This window comes from Zosterops lateralis (assembly GCF_965231275.1).
Source record: "Zosterops lateralis genome assembly, chromosome: 1".
Classification (NCBI taxonomy): domain Eukaryota; kingdom Metazoa; phylum Chordata; class Aves; order Passeriformes; family Zosteropidae; genus Zosterops; species Zosterops lateralis.
In genome coordinates, this window is record NC_139762.1 from 24,142,108 (window position 1) to 24,159,671 (window position 17,564).

At 38.8% G+C, this 17,564-nt stretch overlaps 1 protein-coding gene across 2 annotated transcripts in view; it reads left to right on the top strand.

Annotated features, from left to right (window-relative positions):
- FZD1 (frizzled class receptor 1) overlaps positions 1–17,564 on the top strand; it is a gene marked incomplete at its 5' end in the record, with an annotated part of 102,761 nt that overhangs the window by 61,441 nt on the left and 23,756 nt on the right. The window contains one exon of one of the 2 annotated variants that reach the window (XM_083875739.1): positions 16,319–16,745. The exons of the other annotated variant lie outside the window; for it this stretch is intronic. Of the gene's footprint in view, positions 1–16,318; positions 16,746–17,564 lie in introns of those variants that run through there. 2 annotated transcript variants of the gene reach the window in all.

Here is a 17,564-nt window from a genome sequence, read left to right on the forward strand (position 1 = left end):
ATGCTCTGAAAACCAGCTGATTTTATTTCTCCTTCACTCTGTAGGGAACTGACCTCTAGGTGCAGCAGACAGAAGAAAGAACATTTGCTGTCTTCTAAAGAACAGTGTTGTTTTTATTTAATAATTTTTGTAAGCAAGGGGTTGGGTCTTCTGTCTGTGAGGAAAGGGGGGCGTTCAAGGTGCCTGATGAAGGAATAAGAGTGTGGGCAAAGCTGTTGCTACAGTAACTGCTGAGCAAGGTGATGTCGCATTGTATGAGGAGCTGAACACATGTTCATGGCCAGCAACACACGTTTGTCAGGAGGGGTCCTGAAGGAAGACTAATCCCATCATTCCCACCTCCCTCATAGGCTTAGTTTTTCAAAATTACAATAAGAATAAAAGCAGTTATAGAGCTTGGTGAAAAATTTGTGCAATCCTTATTAATTTGCCTCTGTGTGCAATCAATGCCTTCCCCGAGGTTACAGGTTTCAAAATAGATTAGGAGATATGTTGCTCCACAGTTGTCCAGGAGGGCTGGGAAGAGGTTTCTTCATGCTGTATCACCATAGTGTTATTCTGTGACAGACATTTCACACCTCACCATTTTATTAGGCACAGCACAGATGCTCCGCAGTGAACTCTCTCTGGGCAGCATCTCCAGGGACACGTGAAAATGCTGTGCATAGGGAGTTGCCAACAAGGCAAGAGGAGTGGGGCACTATCAACACTCACGGTCCTCAACAAAAATGGAAAAACACAATTAATTTTGTTGAAAGCATTATGTAGATACAGGTAGAAAATGCAGCTTAAGGCATGGGATGGTTTGTATTATATTTCTATCATTAGAAGACATAACTAGCTTGCTCTTTGCTCTGGCATGGAAAGTTATTCTCTTCATGTCTGATGTGATCTTACAGCTATAGGCTGTAAGCTGCAGGACGGTGTGCATGTGCATGTCTTCAGAAAGCAGGCACTCCTCAAAGAGCTGACCTGTGTCCAGATTCCAATTTTTTACTGTTGTTTACATTCTTGTGCAGATAATATTTATGTGAATGTAGAAAAAAAGATGGGTTTTGTTGAAATTGTAGACATACAGGGTGAGAGAAGTGTATTCAAGAAATACTCCAGCCACCTTTCTGTACTTTCCATCCTCCCCATCCTCCAAAATATGCTAAACGCATGTGTCATTGTCATACCTACTGCTGGAGATTTAGTGTAAATTTAGTGTTTCATTGTCAGTATCAAAAAAGCTTTTCCATTACTAGTGGTGATTTTTGTACTGATTGTCAGAGAGAGGCTTTTATTCGGCAGCCTCATTGACTTGTGTTCAGCAGGACAATCCTTAGGCTTCACCTGGCAGTTACTCTGTGATTCCCAAAATGATGATGCCCCAAGCAAAGCGACCCACAAGAAATCCTTCATAAGCAGCTTGTTGGTGTCCTCCCCCTGCTCTCCCTTGTGGTTGCAGTGGCTGCAGCTTTCCATGACACAGTTCTGGTCATGGTTCTGGTGCTGGCCCTGCAGGGCAATCCTGATCTCTCACAGTTCAGTACAGTCTGCACCAGCTTGAGCTGTCATCTCATAGATCATGGAATGTTATAAAGATTTCTGACTTTGAGCCCCAACAGGCCAAGGGGAAAGAAAAGCATGGGGAGAAAATTCTGGTGCTCTTGTATCAGTTTCCTTATCCTTTGTCACAGTGTAAAAATACCCCAGCATTTACAAGTGGGACAGCAATGCAGCCTCTTTCCCTGCATCCATGCGGTCCCTCTTGGCTCTCTTGTACATGCCAGTGTGCCAGGCAAACCTGCTTGCTCCCTCCAGAGACACACTCAGTTCATTTCTGTTCAACACCATCAGAGCTGGTTTTGCAATGCTTTAATGGGTTTAAAAATATTTCTTTTCCCTGTTCCTTCTATACTTCCTGGTTAGGGATTGAATTAGAACTTCTGAAATGCTTCCCAAGAGTTTTCCAATAACACATTGACGCATTTGCAAGATTTCAGTGCCAGGAGTGAAAGGAGTCAGATGAAGTTTGAGCCAATATCAATGTTTACAGATTCTTGAGTGAGCTGAACTGAATTTGTCAACCTGAGCTGTCTGATATTCACTGCAACACCTGTCTATACAAAGACAGTTTCAGCTCTCTTGCACTCATGACTTCTTATATCTTGTCAGTCATTATGGCACACCTCTCACTTTGGAAGGTCTCACAGACAACTTGTCTTTGATCATGTGGAATAATCACTTTTTTAATGGGAAATTAAGGCAACAAAAGTACCAGGTGGGACTCACTTCCTTAGTTACAAACATCTAAAATAGGTCAGAGCTAAATCTCTGCTGATCACCGTAGGTTCCCTTGCTAGTTTAGGGAGCAATCTACCTCACCTCAAAGCAGGTGCCAGACACCATCCAAGTGCCAGACATCACCAAGTCCCATGTAATGCCCCCTTCTCTCTGGCCACCAAGACAGGGCAGGGTGCTCTGCTCAGGGATGCAGTGTAAATTTACACAGTCTGATCAGATAAATACTGAAAAAATAAAATTGTCAAAAGCTGTCTTCTGGTGAAGAATATGGTGAGTCAGTACACTTGGAAGCAATTAATACCGATTCATTGGGGATTTATTTTCTCTCTCGTCCCTCCCTTTTTTTCTGTCCTCAGCTATACAATTATAAATAGAGATGAGTAGTTCAGGCCTGAAGCAGCCACTTATCAGTGTCATCTAACTGAAGTGTACCATTAATTTCTTTATTAAAAATGTGAATTGATTGTAATTTTTTCATTGCGACTGAACAACTGCAAGGCATTTATTAATTCTTGGACTGGCATACACAGGCACTTAGCAGCTATGAATACGCACCACATTAATCTTCCAGACTGTGGCAGAGAGAGAGAGAAATCTTTGTGCAAGGGTTGATCTGAAGAATTCATTCATTTTAGATTTTCCGTTTTGCGAACTTCATGAATGGGGAACACAATTGAGGAACCTGGTGGTACTGCAGGGCTGGGTCATGGCAGCCTTTGCCTACTGTTCACACCAGTGATGTAGGAGAGACCCAGGCCTGAGAGGATGCTACACAGACAAAATGAACCCTCCTAAGCATGGTCCTGTGGAAGTTTCTTGTGCTGCCTTCACTTAGGAAGAGGGGTGGGGTTGTGTGTGAGACTGAGGAGGGTGGAAATTACCTTAGAGGTCCAACAAGCATTGTAAAAGTACTCAGTTAAAACAATGCTGCTTGTCTGTGACAGCCTTCCTTTCCTCATATAACTCATTGTGACAGTGCAAATGTAAACCCTGGTGGAATGGGGAAGACATTCAAAGTGCAGCTTGAGTGAGATAAGTGTAACAAAAATGAAAATAAAGTAAAATACAGTAATAATGGTAAATAATAATAATAATAATAATAATAATAATAATGTTAATGTTAATAGAAATGGGAAAACCAAGTGATGCATAATGCAATTGTTCACCACCTGCTGACCAGTGTCAGACCCCTCTTCCTGAATCCAGATCAGCCATCCTTTTGGGCAACTCCTCCGAGTTTCTGTACTGGGCATGACTTTTCATTGCATGGAATATCTCTCTGGCCAATCTGGGTCACCTGTCCCAGCTATGCTCCCTTCCAGTTTCCTTTGCATGTTTCCTTTCCAGAAGAACATGAGACAAAGAAGCTCTTGACTTAGGATAAACAGGAGTTAGAACAAAACCAAAAAACATCAATGTAATATTTATACCACTCTCATTCTGAATCTAAACACTGCATTGTAACAGCTACTGAGAAGAAACTCTATCTTAGCTAAAACCAGGACAGGACCTTACACAGAAAATTGCCAACAACTGTGGCCATCCTAAGAAAAATTCAAATATAGCAGAAAAAAAAGGTGAAAAATCTGGAGTTACTGGGCTTGTCTCTGCCTGCGCCAGGAAGGCTGGATCATATCTTTTAGAGTTACTGATTGCATTTAAGTGCCCGTTTTGGATTGTGGCATCTAGGCACTTCTGTCCTCTTCTGTTTGATTGGTGTCCAGTTGATCAACTGCAGTAGGTATCAATTGGATATCATGGGATGATGTGTAGTGTGGCCTGGCAGCATGTGCAGCAAAAAGAGGAAAATGGTTATGTTGAGCTAAGAAGACAGAGTGAAACCACTTCCAAAAGACTGTACCAAGAGCTTCCTATACCCTATTTCATTAACTATTTCATGGCACGTGCCAGTTGGTGGACTGGTTCTTTATCTGGTGAAGTGGCAACTTCCAAGTTAATTTTGACATTTCCTGTCACTTTTGACGCACTTCAGAAGACACCTTCAGTCCTCATGCTGAAGCTTGTCATTGAGGGCATTTTACTTTTTTTTAAAGAGAATCATCCAAATTAGGAAAGCAACAATACCACAGGGCCATAAAAAGCCATCACACAGCAAGTTTCTATAAGTAGTAACCAATTAATTTTTAATTACTTAATAGAAAATTCAGGCAAATAGAAAAATAAGTAAACATTGTGTAGCACTGCATAGGAGTAAAAGCTGTTAAAATGTGTTTAATAAATTTACCCTTTGACAAAAAGTAATCTCTAAAAATTACAAGAAAAAAAAATCAAGAACAAAAATATTCCAGAGGCTCTCTAGGCATAAAGCTTGGCACCATTTTACACAATTGGTAGCCAGTTGTGATTTAAAAAAAAAAATGGAAGACTAATGAGACACATTTTTTTATCACTCTTTGTCTTTTTATATCCCTTTACAGCTTCATATCCTTTTACAGTTATCTTTAGTTTCATAGTACAAACATTCTAAGTTATTTGTACAATTTAAAAATATAGAGTTTCTCTAATTTAAACAAAGTGCACAGCAATCATTGCCTTGTATATACATTTTACATTCTTCTGTCTATTTTAATGGTGGTATCTAAAATGAAAAGATAATAACTACATTAAAAAAAAAAAAAAAAAAAAAAAAACAAAAAAAAAAAACCCCAAAAAACCTTCAGAGGGCTATGAGCAAGTGAAAAGTTGGGTTCCTGTGTTCCTAGTGAACACAAAATAGAAATTTAGTATTACAGGTATTCTATAAGAAAATAACATTTTTGGTCACTAAAGCAAGAAAACAGCCAGACCCTGAGCAGTAATTGCACTCTGTCAGTTGTTCTGGTCTTTTCCAGCAGTTAGTAAATGAATGAATTGTTGACATAATGGTCATAAGTGGCCAGTTGGGTCCAGACAATGGGGAAATGCCTTTGAAAAAGCTCTTCCAAGCAGAGTGCTCTGCTCTGTCCAAGTCATTGCTTCTGGCCATGGATGGAGAGCTGTGTGCATGCCTGCAGCTGGAAAACCCTGATATGTGGTGTTTTGCCAGACTCTCCAAACTGAGGTTAATTGCTGTCCACATAGCATTAGTCACACAAACATTTCAAAACACTTTCCAAAAGAAATTCTCTACTGGGAGGGAGGTGAGGCACTGGAACAGGTTGCTCAGGGGACCTTATTGGTGCCCCATCCCTGGAAGTGTTCAAGGCCAAGCTGGATGGAGCTCTGAGCAACCTCGTCTAGTTGAAGGTGTCCCTGCCCATGGCAGAGGATTGGAACTAGATGAGCTTGAATGGCCCTTCCAGCCCAAACCATTCTATGATTCCATGATTTTAAATACCTCTAGGGCAGGTGAATCAATCACTTCCCTGGGCATCCTGTTCCAACGCTTGGCAACCCTTTTGGTGAAGGAATTTTTCGTAATAACCAATCTAAACCTTCCCTGGCACAACTTAAAGACATTCTTTTTGTCCTGTCACTTGTTACCTGGGAGAAGAGGCTGATCCCCACCTCACTATAACCCACTTTCAGGAAACTTTAGAGAGCTGTTAGGTCCTCTTTGAGCCTCCATTTCTCTTGGCTAATCAACCCCATCTCTGAGAGCAGCTCATATGACTTGTACCAAGTATAAATTACTTGAACACGTTGTTTTAATCCACTAAATATTTTACCCTTTCTCCAAAAAAGCCCTAGGTGGGGTGTATAAAAGCAATTAATAAATTATTCAAGTCAGTCTCATGACTTTGTGCATTAATACGTGAAGCCTCTGACCCCCTACAACAGGAATGTTTTAACGATTAAAGAGTTCTGGCGTAAATAGGTCAATACAGAGCTCTGGAGCTTCTTTCACCATCTGAATCTGAGTTGGTAGTCTTTTTCTCTCTAATTATAAAGTCCCAGAAACTGAGGGAAATGCAGAAAAGCCTGCAATCCTATAAATAACACATATCAATGCTTGGCTTCTTTGGGGTTTCTCAGGTGTTGTCATGTTCTGAACTGTGCAGCCAGCATTCTTCATACATTAATAATCAAGAGAAGATACATTAAAGAAGAGGAAATATGTGAATAATACAAGAGACAAGGGAAAAAATAATGAAAGCAAATGTCCTTCACCTGACATTGGGCATGATCATTCTGTCCCTGTGCAAATACATTTCTGGCTTCAGGTTTGGTAATGAGGCAGTAAGTTGCTTATGAGTGCTACTGAAGGCAGATAAAGACAGCTGTACTTCCCGATAGCTGGAGCTTGGTTTTACATAGCACTGCAGAAGCCCTTTAAGATAACAGGCAAAAATTACAAAGGCCTTTTAGCTTCCCTTTGTTACGTGGGGTTGGTGGCATTCACTGGCATTTGGAGTAAAAGCAGCTTGAGAAAACCAAATCTGCAACGTCCCTGTGCAAGTCTCCCAGTCCCATCTGCCCTGGGAAGATGGAATCCCTGCTGGTAACAACAGATCACAGCCATCAACAGCCACAGCAAAAAGGTGATTTAGTCATTGTTATAACCTGATTATTTTGTATCTTTCCCTAACCCAGAACCAACGTCCTTTTTCATTCGTTCTTACTCCCCTGCCGTCTTTCTTCCCTGCAGTAAGAATTCCTCAAGCTCTTGTTGCTGACACTGGCTGCTGCCCAGAGGTAGACAGGCAGGATATTAAATTCATCAGCACTGGTGTGCCTACAGCTCAATTGCATGTTTTTCCCCTGAATGAGAAAAGTGGGAACTCTAAGATCTCTTTCACTAACCTGTCTTGCTTCCACTCCATCCCATGCCTACCTACCTCTTAGCTGCAGAGGTACCAAAGCTAATGGTCATGTAAAGCTGTGGGATCAACACCTCCAGATAATTTTTGCACTTCAGTAGCTTTATTTACAGATAAATATTACTTAATTTGTCAGAGAAAATGATTGAGGAAGAAGTCAGGAGAAGAATATAGCTTCCCTGTGACAAATGTGGTCTTTTGAAAATAGCAGTTCAAAATCACAGCTACGTCTTGTGTCATGCACTTAGAACCCTTCAGATGCAAGACCCTAATCCTGAACTGTCCAACTTTGTTTTGAGTTTTGATTTTGTCTGAGGATAAACTGAACCTAATCTGACTTCGTATGTCTAATAATTATTCTCATTAAAAAAACCCCAACATTATAATTAACCTAGCATAACGTGAACCCACAGAAGATCATTCATCCCAACTACTTGAGTTTTTATTGGAAAAGGGGGTCATTGCTCTCTTTCATGCCTTCTTCACTGACTTTAGACATAAGCTGTTAGAACTCCAAAGTCTGGTGAGATAATCTCATTCCACAGTGACAGGCTGGGTACTTGGAAGCTTCAAGGGATTCAAATCTCACAGACCTGGTGCTATTCAAGTCCCTGAAACTTACTTGTATTCAACGCCTCAACATAACATCTGGTATAGGCCACGCATTTAAATAATATTTAAAAGCAATAGGCAATGCTAACAAAGTACAGTATGAACACCAGAATAACTGTTAACAGCGATACATTTTTCAGAGTGTAAACCACAGGTTTCTCTTGTCTTTTCCCTGAAATTTAAAGAAGAACATATCAGATACAGAACCCATATATAGAAATGGATAAAGGCTGAGGGATGAACAGATTGAGAGCAGACTTGCTGAGAAGGACTTTGGGTTGCTGGTGGATGAGAGGCTTTTCATGACCTGAGCATGTGCAGCCCAGAAAGACAAAAGTGTCCTGGGCTGCATCAAAAGAAGTGTGGGCAGCAGGGTGAGGGAGGGGATTCTTCCTCTCTGCTCTGGTCTGGTCTGGTCTGCTCTGCTCTGCTGTGGTGAGAGAGACCCCACCTGGAACATGGCACCCAGCTCTGGGGTCCCAGCACATGAAGGACATGGAGCGAGTATATAGCAGGGCCATGAAGTTGATCAGAGGGATGGAAGCACCTCTTGTATGAAGAGATCCTGGGAGAATTAGGATTGTTCAGCCTGGAAGAGAGATGGATTAGGGGTGACCTAATTGCAGCCATCCAGTACCTGAAGGGAACTTACAGGGAAGATGAGACAAGAAGGACTATTTAAGAGGACATGCAGTGACAGGACAAGGGAAAATGGGTTCAAATTGAAAGTGAGTTAAGTTTAGGTTCAATATTAGGAAAAAAATGCTTTACCATGAGAATGGTGAGGCACTGGAACCGGTTGCTCAGGGAAGTTGTGGCTTCCTCATCCCTGGAAGTGTTCAAGGCCAGGCTGGGTGGAGCTCTGAGCATCCTTGTCTAGTTGAAGGCATCCTGCCCATGGCAGGAGATTGGAACTAGATGAACTTGAATGTCCCTTCCAACTCAAACCATTTTATGATTCTATGATTCTATTAAATTCTCCATGGTTGGTTTTACTTGGCACATCCTATTGAATCATGCTTAATCCTACTAATGTTCATTTGAAGCAGTGATTACGTCTTCTTAGAAATAGAATAAATATTTTTAATTATCAGAAATAGGTCTGTGAGAGGAATATGTATGCTCACAGAGAGAGAAAAAAAGAAATAAATGCCATGTGGGTATTACACTGGATCCCAGCACAACCACAATCTTTACTGGGAGTCACATTCTTGGAGAATTGCCATTTTTATTTAGAAATAGGTTTGAACTTTAAAAATGGAATGCAGATTTAGGGGCATAATTGTTGGCACAATGCACATTAGGGTTTGAGTTTGACCAACTATAGAAATAGAGTCCAGCATCAAGTATCTATTTACATGCTAAATATGGATTTGTACAAATAAATGACAGATTACATATAAACATTCATCTGTTCTAATTTGTCAAAAAACCAGTTCTGCCTTATTTGGCAAGTGTGCTTTTGAAGTCCAGCTGAAAATATTATCCTTTTCCTGTCTAGCCTCAAATAACATGCAAACAAAATAAACTGCCATCTTTCTATTTGAGTGAAGAAATATATCTTTGTCATATTAAAACACTTGGGCTATGACTGTGTTTTTTGTGTGACATGCAGGGACTCCATTCTGGCAGAGGATGGGAAGGTGTCAGGAATGCCAAGTGGAGACCACAAAAGTTTCAATATAATATTTTTGGCTGACCCATCTGAAATCTCCTGTAGATCCTTAAGTACTGAGCTCCTTGGATTTTGAATTTGTTCCTTCCTACTCAGCTCAAGCAGAAACTCCAGCAGTCTCCTAAGTTAAATTTGTTTTACAGGACAATAGTTTCCATCTAGATTTGCACAGACTTGATGGGGCTTTTATTGACAATTATAGTCTGGGGATAAGCTATCTTTTTTTGCATGTACAAAAAGATACATGTAAGACCTATTCTGTATAGTGTTAAGAGACTTATTATTCTAGTACTTTGCTTTCTTCTCTAGCTTTGTGTCATGCCTCAAAAATATTTATATCCTCCTTTTGTGAGTCATATGCCTCAGAGCTGGAAAAACCCATGACAGTTGGTAAGCTCTTCTAGGAGTAATCCATTAATAAAACGGTTACAGATTTCTATCCTATATGCAGCCCATTGGTTGGAACTGCTCTACCATGCAGAGCTATGGATGCTTCCTGCACAATGAGAGAAGATCCCTGCATTTTGTGCATGGTGAATAGACAAAGGAAAAAGCTGTTTAATTTTCTGCTACAAGAAAAGCCCAGAGTATGATCATCCTGTACTTGGATTTTGATCTTTAGGGACTTTTGATCTTTAGGGACTACTGAAAATAGATTCCATGCAAAGCATGGATTCAACAACATGAGCATTCCTGATTATATCTTAGCGTTCATGCTTAGTGCAGTACCTCAGTTCTCATTTGTGAGTGCACCCAGACCTTGTGCTGTATCTCACTAGAATGGCATTATTTCTTCCCTTTTTTCCCTCGTGAATATAGTTTGAAGAGTATTCATTATGGGTTTTATCCTTCTTTGTAGTAGGACTGTGCTGACAGTAGTCATTGAATTAATGAGAACAGGTGTCTTTTTGTATGTTCACCCTGTTCTCCCACCCCCTCAATCCCTTTCTTTGAGTGGAGATGTGCTGTTTCTTTTTTCATGAAGAATGTGCTGGTTTTCAGCTCAATCAGTATGTAGCATTAAAAGAGATTTGTCAGGTGGTGTTACCTGAAGCTCCCCTACTCACTGAAAACACTGTTACATACTGATTCTTCTACACATCATGTAACCTAGTCAATAGCTAAAACACAGCATCCCAAACTGAAGTGCATCATATTTTATCAATCATGTGTGAAGGTGGATTCAAGTTATGGACCATAGGTTTGCAAAGGCGTCCACCAATGTCCCAGCAAGAGACACAAGAGGATGTGATCATGGAAGTATGATAGTTTTCATTCTCTTTCACTAAAACAGAGGAATATCAAATAAGTAAATAGATGTCAGCATTACAAATCACAACACAGAAAACAAAGATATTTTGATTGCATATTTGATTGCTTCTTGAAAAGGGTAAGGAGTATTTAGAAAGAAAGGCAGCATCAGAATGGGCTGAAGAAATCTGCAAGATGAGATTGTGTTTGGTACAGGTGATACTAAAGAGCATGATAATGAACATCTGATTTTTTCAGTGATTGTTTTGTGTTAGGACAGTAGGTTGTAAATAATACACTGAAATCCAAAAATATTATCTAGGAGTTTAAATAGTCCAACGGGAGAAAGAAATAGCTTGGAAGCAGGGAGGCAGAAAACAGTACTTCTGGACAGGTAATAGCTTGGATCACAAGAATCAATACTATCTGCAAGTTACTGAGTTTGTATTTAGGGAAAATGTTTACAAGTTTTCACTTGTTATTACTTAGGATGCAGTGGTTTCAGAAGGACAAGAATAGTTTCTTGTACCTTGAATAAAAGCCAAAAAATAATTTAGAAATTCATGGTATTTATAAAGAATATGATCTTTCCTAAGCCATCTCTGCTGTCTTGATAATCAAATACTAAAAGGAAATTTTCCACTTTTTTTTTCAACTTTGATTTTCATTTGTCAATTTGCATTTTTTAATTCCTTCAGTTGTGAATTACTTTCAAACTAATATAAATAATACCAGGTCTCTTTCCATTTAAGTAATTTTATTAGTGATTAGAAAAATGAAACTGTCCAATTAGGAAAAATATCGAATTTTAAATTGAGGCAATGAAAAACAGTGAACTAAACTTCATGTTCAAAGTAAAAATTAACAGTAGGTGACAACTTCTGAAATTGATTTGATGAAGTCATAAGCTAGCATCCCCTTTTCATCTTCTGTTTTTCACATGCTGAGTTTGAGTTTTACTTGAGCCATCTGGACTGAATTGAGCACACCAACATGTTTTAATGAGCTAATATACAAAATAAAGATAATAACAGGAAGGTAAATGGCCAGAGAAGGCAGTGGTAAAAGTCAGGCTTCAACATTATAACTTTCAACTGCTCTTTTGAAAGTTCAGCAAAGCAGATTGTACACACTGTTTGGAACTCCAAAATTCCACTGTGAAGTGTCTGTGAATTTAACGTGGTGTAGAACCATAGGGCAACTCCAGATTTTCTCCACCCCAGTGTTGGGTCTGACCCTGTGTAAAACATAGTGGTGCTGGTCATTCCCTGGGAGCAGGGACTGTGCTTGGGCCACAGCAGGTGGCACCAGGCCCTGTTCTTCGGGCGTCTGACATGGAGCAAGCTCTCTGCTTCCTCTGTCCTTCCCTGGTGCAAAGCATAAGGAGTGGGAATTGTAGTGTTTATGTGTATTTATGTGTATTATAGCAATTGCAAACAAGCACAGCCCTTGGCTCATGAGCATCACAAATAAGTATTAAATTTACTCTTCCCAAGGTATAGGCACTGTCACTTTCTACTGACATCCTCCTTGGGAGCTCTACTTCCTACAGGGGTCTTTCCTGGCTAGCAACTTCCATAGAAAGAATGATAAAATACACACTGAGAAGCCTCAGAATTTGTCCCATTGACAATATTTCCCCCCAAAATCTTCAGCTATCAGAGTATACATGTATATTTTCCCCAAATATAAAAGGTTAGATTTCAAATTCACATGGGATTTTTAGATCCTGCTTGGATAAAGTGAATGTTAAAAATCAGAAATAAATATTACATAAATAAAATGCTAAATGCTAAATGATAAAATCATTTCAGGTATTTTATATGTAAATATTAATAGCTATAATATAAATTATATTTGCTGTCTGATTGCATTGTAATAACTGCTTGGTCTATACCAGGCAACTAAACGCATCATGCACAGACTTAATTGGCACTATTAAACTTTTTATTAATCTTTGACATTAGTCATGTTTTTCTGAACTTTTGCTCATTTTATGAGCTATATAAACACAGGCAGATCCAGTCATTTGCCTTAGATCATTCCTGACATTTTCCCAAAAATTTGAGCTTTGATTTTGTAATTCCTCTTAAAATCTTCATTTTGGAAGGTTTCATATATGTTTTCAAGAATAAAATTATTTTCAAATATAGTAAAAGCATTTTAGCTGAAATCTCAAGATAATCTGTTAATTTGGGGTAAGTGATTATTGATTCTGGGCAGATGTGTAAAAGTAGTGTATTACATTACATTGTACATTACATACCTATGTTAAAACACAAACCTTTGAGGTTAAAATCCTTTAAGATTGATAGCAACTTAGTCAACATTTTCTAATGTCACTCTAAGAAGCTGCTCTTCCAGTTGTGCTGAAATATGTATGACAGGAAGGAGTCAAATGGAATGGCAGAAAATCTGATTTACTCCATTTTTTTATAGCTATGGATAGTATGACCAAGTTATATAAATAAGTGACTCACTGCAGAAAGGTCTAAATTTTATAAGCCAATTCAACAAATTCCAACAGTTTTAGTTAAAAATGATCATTTTTTCAAAAGCTGTTCTATCATGTCTGGAAGTATTGCAGGCAGGTCTTTTTATTGATGTTTTTAAATTCAGATATGCGCATTTTGTCTTAATGTCTAATGTCCATAGACGTGTGTATTTAAAAATGATCAGCTTAACATAACAAGTAATGGGTCATGCATAGTGTTTTCTAGATCATCAAAACCTCCCAGATCACAATTACAGGTTATTGCAGTTATTAAATGAGGTATGTCACAGTGCTGCAGAGTAAGCTCATCCTTAATCTAAATGATCTGAAAGCTTAATCATCTGCTCTAAATACATATGTGCATATTTCAGCACACAGTAGAGCAATATACAGAGTGGAGGAGCACACAGCAACACAAAACAAGCCTATGGTGGTTGCAAGAAGAGACTGTGGCCCAAAAGGATTATATTTCACATATTTTCATCAATTATTTTCAAAGTAGTTTATCAATTTACCTTGCTGTAAATGAATCAAAAATTAAACTGTATTTTTTTCCTGTGAATTAATTACAGCCTGTTAAGGACAAATATATAATTAACTTTAGAATAGAATTAATTAATTATTTGGCTATTATTAAAAAAGAGACAAGTAATATGTAGTATCATGTTAGTACAAATTTGGTACTTTTCTATATCCTCTTTTGCCCTCAGGAATTGACCTTATTCATAATGGTTGGATTTATAAGAAGAAGACATAACTACTTACAACATCCTGAGATGTAGCAAAAGCAAAGAAACATCAGTGCTTGAAAGGACATCAGTGCTAAGATCCCATAAAGCTATTTTTGTAAAGCTGTTAACTGTGGTGTCTAAAGGATGTATAAGAATCAAAGTAACTGCCAATAATGACACATACCTCAGAGCATCCTCATTTCTCTAAAATATTCTGCACTTCTTGTAACTCAATTGCTCCAAGTTAATTTGAAGTTCAAGGACAAATGTTTTCAAAAACAAGATCTCAAAATAAAATCTATAGTAACAAACTCACAGCACTTACACTGTGTATGGTAGTAATCACAAAACCACTCTTTCCTTTGACCCCTATAATTCAACAAATAAAAAATCATTCTGCTCCACAGCTCAGTGCCTAACTCCTTGGTGCTGCTATTGCCCTGTAAAGGGAATACTAGGTGTTTACATCGACACCAAGATGGGGTTACTCTGAGTTCTAAAAATTTGCTTTCTAGAAAACAGAGTATGCTCATTGCATGTGCAATTAAAGGTGCTTCAAGGAAATAAATTTAAAAGATGCATGGGGCCATAATCTATCCTGAATGACACCAGTTCATGCACAGTGACACAGACACACAGGCCTCTGATCCAGCAGAACAGATAAGTGCCAAGGAATGAACACCCTGACTTGGCTGGGACAATCTCTGCTACTTTTACAGCCACTAGTAGAAAAAACTATTCCTCTTCTGATCTACTCAGAAATGGTTTCCTTCTGATAAAAAGTGCTAACTGAACTATTTTTATGTGGAGTCTGAGTTAGTGAAATGTGAAATATTTGCTGAAGATGAAGCTGAGTCAACAAAACTCATTGCATTCAAAATATACTGCCATGTGGGTGTTTTTCTCCTGAAATGTTAAGAGCTGGAAAGCTAGTTCTTTTATCCAACATGCCATCCAGTCATCTGAACAATTACTTGCTTAAAGTAAATGACATCTAGATACTGGAGAGAGATAAAGTTAAAAGTCAATTCATTAAAAATACTTTTCTCCTCAAGAAATGGTTTGTTTTTTGAAGTAAATTGAACATAAATGATAGGAAGGAAGAAGAAAAATGTGAAATTTTATCATACCATTTTAAGTTTGATTATGTCACAGAGAAAGCAAATGGCAACAGGGTATAAAGGAATCTAATCCATAAAGGAAGAGAAAAAGGTTAAAGAAGTCAACAGTAATTAAATGGTGATTGAAGCTGAAAGAAAATTGATCTGTGTTAGCTGAAGGCCATTCTTGCCTTTTGGGATGTTATGCATCAGTGAAGAGGGGAAAGAAAGGTTTTTCTTGTTTTGATATGGAAATATATGTCACATCTTCTTAGCCTATGGTGCTGTGACTCAAAACTGCACTGAGTTTCTGGTACACTGATTCTAGTGTCCTATGCATGCTTGTGGGTATTGTGTAAAGATAAGATTCTCTAACAAAGCTTGGCAAGGTCAAAAGGCATGGGAGCTTCAGCAGTTTGCATGTGGTTTTGTCTTGGGGCTAAAAATAAAAGCAGCCTGAAGCAAATGAATCCAAATAGGGGTAGCACTGACACATCCATGCAAAAGCTGTGCAATATCCATGACTTGGGATGCAGTGATCCACCTTCCATTCAGTCAGTCTCACAGTTTGGCCAGCTCTTCTGGCAGGATACTTGGAGGTGCTGACATTAATTGATATGATAGGAACATATATTGCCACTGAATCGTATGGAAAGGTTTTTTTTTAAATTCAGCAGTGCTACCAAGCATTTTAAGTTTTGGGTAAATGCTTCAGAGGCCACATTTAATAAATTTCTGCTGGGATAAGAAGAAATGAAGGTAAATCTGTGAGTAAAGTAAATGCTGCCATTAAAAAAGCTTAACTAATGCCACTGTAGTTTCCAAGTCAGGTGAGAATGCACTTCATAGAAACCTTTCATTGTTCTAAAGATCATGCCACTTCCAGACACCAGGGCCTTGTAAGATGGGCCATAGACCCTGTTGTGAGATGCGGAACACAGACTACAAACCAAGGCTCTGCACCTTGGTGTACAAGAGGAGCTTGTGGCAGAAGAAAAAAATTAACTGAGATAAAGAGTTAGAAACACAGCAATATTTGTTGGTTGGAGACCAAATCTTACTGTGGTTGTTTTGTCACAATCTCTATTGACAGCACTGGGAGTACTGAATGTGTAATGAGTACGTAGAGCATGTTTTGTCCATAGCTACCAAGATTTGTGAAGTAAGTGGATTAAAACAAGAAGATCAAGTAATTTACATTACTTAAAGAATAACAGCCACTAAATGTTCTGAGCTACAGTTTTTATGAGCTTTTTGTCTCTAAAGCTGTAGACACATACAATTAATAAATTTATGTTAAAAAATACATTAATCCCTTCCTCAGTGAAGAACTGGGACAAATAGCAAATAAAGCACAACAACCTTTTCTCTCATAAACCACTATTCGGAATCTTTCCCTTCTGTAGTGAATGTGGCACAAGCAGCCTGCCATCACCTTGTTTGAGCTTGTCAAGTGTAACAAGGATAAGAATAATTTGAGATGTCCACTTCAAGCTTCCATATATAGGAGACATAGGGTGGACGGGTGGACACATTTTTCGTGTACTTTAAGACCAGGATGAACATCAGTGGTCGTGTTTTCTGCTGTTAAGATGGTAAGTTTTCACTTCTATAATTTCTTGGCTTGCTCATAACTTAGTTGTAAATTGAAGCCATTCACTCGAGCACCAAAAAAAAAAAAAAAAATCTGCTAAATGATGGTTCAACAAATTACTTTGATCTTGTTTCAGTTAAAAGTAATTTAAATTTCCAGTGTTTCCTAGTGGTCAAAGAAATGTTGCTTCCTTATCACTCTTTAATGAAGAGATGTAAGTAGATTACTGCATCCTATCTACCCAGCCACTCTAGGTATAGGCTTCCTGCTCTTTTTCACTCTGTGTGTCACTTTGACTACTCCAGTTCTTTCTTTAGCTCCAGCAAAATCTCCTTTGCATACCTTAGTGTTGTAAGTCCAACTTATAATGTATTTTTAGGACACTCAGTCCTTTTTGCCTTGCCACAATTCACACTGAAGTCAGAGTATTCCAGAACCTATTGTTAAAAGCATATCCAACAACTTTTTCTCCCATGAGAAAGAAATAATAGACACATTATGAGCTACAGGGTCTAATTAGGATTAATTCAACACTCAGTTCCCACACTTAGAGATTAAAGCCACAGGAATATTTTATACTGTAACATGGGCTAGTGAGACATGAAAATCTTACTGCTTAAATTTTAGGCATCCTGAAACTTCAGGTATACATTTCTGTTGAGGCTATCCAAGAAGAGCACTGGGTAAATGGAGATTGGTGAGCTGGCACCTTTGGGGCAAAAGAGGTGATGTCCAATCCCAGCAGCTCTGTTAGGCATGGATGTGAGGAGGGCTCTGTGCAGCTCCAGCACAGGGGGCTTTTGGCCTCCCTGTGTACACACCATACAGAGCAACTTGCTGTCAGCCAGCAGCTGTTCATGGGCTCACTCTTAGCTTGTACTAGTGTGCAATGCAATTGTCCTTTGAGGTTTAAAATAACTCACATTTGCTATGCACAGGTGGTTTAGGGCTGTACAGAGTGTACAAATGATCTGCAGCTCCTCTGGCATCAGGGTTTCAGTTCCTCTCTAAACTCAATCACCTGCTGGGCTGGCAGATACATCCGAGCTGTCACCATG